Source organism: Amphimedon queenslandica, unplaced genomic scaffold (assembly GCF_000090795.2).
Source record: "Amphimedon queenslandica unplaced genomic scaffold, v1.1 AMPQUscaffold_13466, whole genome shotgun sequence".
Lineage (NCBI taxonomy): Eukaryota > Metazoa > Porifera > Demospongiae > Haplosclerida > Niphatidae > Amphimedon > Amphimedon queenslandica.
This window is the reverse complement of record NW_003546298.1, coordinates 342,947-348,930: the sequence shown is the minus strand read 5'-3', so window position 1 is coordinate 348,930 and position 5,984 is coordinate 342,947. Positions and strand designations below refer to the sequence as shown.

The following is a 5,984-nucleotide window of genomic DNA, read 5'->3' as shown; positions in this document are numbered from 1 at the left end:
TACGAAGAAGTACCAAACACACTCCACAAATACAGAACCTACAAAACTATGACAGCCCATGTCAGTAGGTACCAAACCATTTCACAAAAACAGGACCCGCACAACCATGACAACCAAAATACCATTGGTTCCAAACACAATACAAGTACAAAATCTACAAAACCAAAATACAAGTGGGTACCAAACACACTATCTACAAATGAAGAACCCACGAAACCATAAAAACCAAAATAGTAATGGCCACCAAATACACTCCATAAGTACAGAACCCATAGCACTATCTAAACCCATACCAGTGGGTTCCCAAACACACTCTACCAGTACAGAATCCACAAAAATACAAAAACATCATTGTGGGTACCAAACACGCTTCACCAGTAAAGAATGACAAAACCATTAAACCCCAATACCCCTGAGTGCCAACACACTACAAATGCAGAACCCACAAAACCATGAAAAACCAAATATCAGTGGGTGCCACAACACATCACAACAGAGAACCCACGAAACTTTAAAAACCAAAACACTAGTGGGTACAAAGAACACTACACTCTACAAGTACAGAACTCACAAAACAATGAAAACCCAAACCCAGCAAGTACCCATTTACACTTAAGTAATAAACTCATACACTATCAGAACCCAAATGTTTCATGCACTGCTTTTAATTTTTTCCTTTGTCAGTTTTATAGTAGAGTTTAAAACACCAAAAGTGACTGATCAGACTAAGTTTCAATCATTTGACATTGATTCTAAAATGATGCATTATGTTGTTCACAGTTGTCACTATTTGTTTCTTAGTTTCATAATCTGGATTAAAATACAAGAAGTTTTTGTTCTTATTATTTGAAAATTAATAATTTATGTACTACTCCTTTCTCACTATTTGTTTCTTTTTTTCAGTCTCAGTGTACTTTTACTGATCATCTAAGATTGGTTTTAAAAATGTTTCATGTACTACTCATTTCTTAATTTGGTCTTTTGGTTTTTCAGTTTCGTATTACAGTTTAAAAATACGAGAATTGACTGACAAGACTGACTTCTAATCATTCCAGTTTCATTTTGAAATATTGTGTTGTTTTTTTAGGTCTCACTATTTGTATCTTTTTGTGTCACGGTATAGTTTAAAATACCAGAAGTGACTGATTAGACTCATCATTTAAAGTTGGTGTAAAAATGATTATTCATTTGCTACTAACTTCTGTTTCTTTATTTCTCCCTTTTATAGTATAGTTTATACCAGAAGTGACTGATCAGATGATTTATCATTTGAGGTTGGTTTTAGAATGTTTCATACACTAGTTCACACATTCTCACAATGTGTTTCTATTCTCAGTATCAAAATACCGGAAGTGACTGATCACACTGAGTTCCTAAGTATTTGCATTGATTGAAAAATAATGTGTTGTTGTTCTTTCTTCTCACTAATTTGTTTCTTTTCTCAATTTCATTTTATAGTTTATATCTGGAGTGTCTGATGAAACTCAGTTTTTATCAATCTGAGTTGGGGTTAATATAATGTTTCATGTACTACTCATTTGTTTTATGTACTACTCATTTCTTAGTATTGTTATTTAGAATTCTCAGTTTTTTAGCGTAACTTTATTTTAAAATACCAATAGTGACTAATCCGATTGACTTTGGTTTTAATATGTTTTATTTATTACTCACTTCCCACTATTTCTTTTTTCTGAGTTTCATAGTATAGTTTAACGTTTCTTCTTTTACTGACTTGACTATTGGTTTCATTTCTCAGTTTTATGTACTATACCAGGAGTGACTGATTAAACTTAGTTTTTATCATTTTAAGTTCTACTAATTTTTCAGAATTTGTTTATTTTTTACTCATTTTCATAGTATAGTCTAAAAACTATGAAGCTGAGAAAAGAAACAAATAGAGAAATGTCAGTGAAACATGAAAAGTCATTTTAAAAACCAACCTCAAATAACAACTCAGTCTGATCAGTTACTTCTGGTATTTTAAACAACACTATAGAACTGAACAAAGAAGAAACAAAGTGAGAACTAAGTACTACATAAAAGATCATTTTTAAATTAGACTTAAAAGATAAAATTCAGTCTGATTAGTCACTCTGGTATAAACTTTACTATATGTGTGACAACAGAAGTAAGAAATAGTGAGAAGTGAGCAGTACTTGAAGGAACATTTTTAAACAAACTTTAAGTGTTAATAATTCAGTCTGTCAGTCTTTTCAGGTATTTTAACTAAACTATAAAATTGAGAAAAAGAAGAAACAAATAGTGAGAAGCAGTACATGAAACATTGAAACCTAACCTGGATAATAACTCAGACTGATCAGTCACTTCTGGTGCTTTACATGAAACTGAAAGAAGAAACAAATAGTGAAAAAAAGAACATCACAATTGATTTCAGAATCAACCTTAAATAATAAAGATGCAGTCTAATCAGTACTTCTGGTATTTTAAACTATTATGACACTCAGAAAAGAAGAAACATACTGAGAATTGAGTAGTACATAAAAGCATTATTTAAAAACCTAATGAAAATGATAACAACTAAGTCTCATGTCACTTCTGGTATTTTAAACTATACTATAAAACTGAACAAAGCAGAAACAAATACTGACAAATAAATAGTCTTGTAAAACATTTTAAAACCAAACAGGAATCATAAAAAACTGAGTTTGATTAGTAATTCTGGTGACACTAGGAGAAAAAGATGTTAGTACATGAAACATCAATTTTTTTAAATCTTCAATAATTAGGACTCAGTCTTATCATGGAACTCCTGAATCTGATTAGTCACTCCTGTGTAAAGAATACTATTAGAGTAAGAAAAGAAGAAACAGATAGTGACAAGTAGTACATGAAACAATTTAAAAACAAACCTGAATCATAAAAACTGAGTCTGATCAGTACTCCTGGTGAAACTAAGAAAAAATAAAATACTGAGAAGTAATTAGTACATGAAACATTATTTTTAAACAAATTTTAAATAATTAGGACTCAGTCATATCAGTCCCTCCTGAATCTAAGTAGGGTGTAAACTATATTATGAAAGTCAGAAAAGAAACAACTATTGACAATTAATACAAGAAACAATATTTTAAAACCAAACTTATACTATGCAACAGTGAAAAGAAAGTAAAAACTGATAAAAATAGCATTACTTAACAATCAATCTTAAATGATATGTACTCAAACTCATCAATTTTAGCATTTTATTATGAAATTGAGAAAGGAAGAAACAAGATTTGAAAATGAGTATAGTACATAAAACATCAATTCAAAACAAAACTTTAATATAGAACTTTCATCAGTCACTCCTGGTATAAACTAGACGGAAACGAATACTGACTAGTCACTAAAACATAAAACGTCATCAAAAACCAACCTCAAAAGATAAGAACTCCGTCTGATCAGTCAATCAACAAAGAAAAACAATAAGAAGTGAGTACTTCATAAAACATTTTAAAACTAAACTGAGTTCATGAAACTGAAAATAAGTAGTAGTTAAATCATCATTTAGAAACGCATTTCAATTGGCAGTAAGTCATACTGATAAGAGACTTCTGGTATTATAATTTAATTTATACTTCGAAACTGAGCAATAAACAGTGAGAACTGAGAAAAACTCTCAGCAAGAAATAAAACATTTTCAAGAAATTAACGTCAAATGATATGTCACTTCTGGTATTGCAAAACATTATGAAACTGAGAAAAGAAGAAACGTTTCAATGAGTATTAAATTTTGAAACGAAACTTAAATAAAACTAAGCCTGATCAGTCACTTCAGGTATGAACTAGACTATGAAACTAAACTATGAAGTTAATAGTGAGAAGTGTGAAAAACATTATTTAGAATTAGCCTCATATGATTAAAACTTAAGTTTAAAGTCATTTCTAACAAGTAAATAAAAAGTAAAATTCTTCATACAGTGCTGTAGGTTTTTTATAACTCTAATTTGCAAGTATCATCTCGTTTCTTTAATTTAATCCTACTACTTTTTTATTTTTAATGTTTTTATTTACTTGTTTCCATTCTTTTTTCCTAAATTTATAAATTACGTATTGTTATGATTCTGTGGTTAGGTTAATTATATTTATGCTGATCACAAGCGCATAATATAAAATTACGTCAAACCACAAACCCACATGGTGTCTGCCGCTTGATTCTGTCTTCCATTTTGTTCTCTGTCCTTGCTTCTTTTTGAAGCTACCTTTGTGGTCCTTGACCCAAGGGCAAAGGAATGATGTAAAAGTCAACTTGAACAGTTCTCTGGTTTATAAGATTATCTTCCGGATAGAGGATGAAAAAAGAAAAGTCCAGAGAATCTTGCAAAAAATTTGAATTTGGGTCTATTCTCCAGAAAAGCTCCCGCTACATTACAGTCCACTTTAAAGGTACCAGAAAAATTGCTCAGTGAAGAAGAGCTAGTCTAAGCCATTTATATGGTTGTACAACGTAAGCTAAAAAATTTGTAAGTGTTCGAAAAATCATAAAAAGGTTTTGAAAAATCAACCTCAATTCTACAAATAGTAGTGATGGGCGATTCCGAGTCAGAAGTATTCGATCCTTCGATTCCAAATGGAATCTTACTCATATCAAAAGAGAAGTAGAAATCGTTTGAAACAATTCCGAATAAAACCACACCCAGCCACACCCTTTAAAATTAATAATAGTTAATTAATCAGTAGTTAATACCTCAATTATTTGTCATTATTGCATTTTTATTGCTGTCACATGGCTTTGCGCATGTGCAGATGTACTACTCTGAATCGGTATTCAATTCCATCGATTCCAGTCTCAAAAGTATTCAGAATCAGAATCAAATGCAAATTTCTGAAATCGCCCATCACTAACATATAGGCTACCACCTATATAATAAAAGCTTCGCTAGGAAACTAAGAAAAAAAGAAACATCCTGACAAGTCAGTAAAACATCAAAAACCACAAGATAAATCAATCTAAAATTATAAGAACTCTTTCTGATCAGTCAATTTTGGTACTTTAAACTATACTATGAAACTGAAAAAGAAACAAATGCAGAGAAATGAGTATTAATTTTTTAAAGGAAATTTAAATATAAAACTAAGTCTGATTAGTTACTATGAAACTTAACAAAAAAAAAGGAATAGTGAGAAGTGAGAAAAACAGATTCTTAAAACCAACCTCTAACGATAAGAACACAATGCTATAAAAAAATTTTAGACTTAAGTAATACATGAAACATTTTTACCAAACTCAGTGATGAAACTTAGTCTGATCTGTTTCTCCTAGTAGAACTTTTACTATGAATTAGACAAATAAAGAAACATTTACTTAGAAATGAGTAGTACATATAACATCATTTTAAAACCGAACTCAAAGGATAAAAACTGAGTTAGATCAGTCAATTGTGATATAAAGTATATTACAAAACAAAAAAGAAGACATATTTAGAACTAAAAAACATTACACATAGTTTTAGAATTAACCTTATGATGAGAACTGAATTCGATCAGTCACTTCTGGTATTTTAAACTATACTGTGAAAATTAACAAAGAAACAAATAGTAAGGAGTACCTACATAAAACGTCATTTTAAACCAAACTCAAATGATAAAACTTAGTCATATCCATCACTCTTGCTAAAAAACCTTTATATGAAAGTGAGAAAAGATTATTCTAAATGAGTGATACATTACACAAATCATTTTAAAACCTACTTCAAATGTTAATCTCAGTTTCATCATTTACTTATGGTGTGATAAACAATACTATGAAACAGAGAAAACAAAAAACAAAAGACTAAGAAGTGACTAAAACATTAAAGATTATATCAAAAATGAACCAAAAATGATAAACTCAATTTTGTCAGTCACTTCAGGTATTATAAGGAGTAGTACATGAAACATCACTTTAAATACAAAGTGAAATGATTCGATCTCAGTCTCATTGATACTATCTCAGTCTGATTAGTCACTCCTTGTATAAACTATACTATAAAACTTATTTTTAA

At 29.9% G+C, this 5,984-nt stretch overlaps 1 long non-coding RNA gene across 1 annotated transcript; it reads right to left on the bottom strand.

Annotated features, from left to right (window-relative positions):
- Nucleotides 1–2,602: 2,602 nt before the first annotated feature.
- LOC109581044 (uncharacterized) lies at nt 2,603–3,211 on the bottom strand. Its single transcript, XR_002184474.1, has 2 exons — nt 2,871–3,211; nt 2,603–2,804 (listed from the first exon to the last, which is right to left on the bottom strand). It is a non-coding gene; the product is annotated as an uncharacterized LOC109581044 (long non-coding RNA).
- Nucleotides 3,212–5,984: the final 2,773 nt, after the last annotated feature.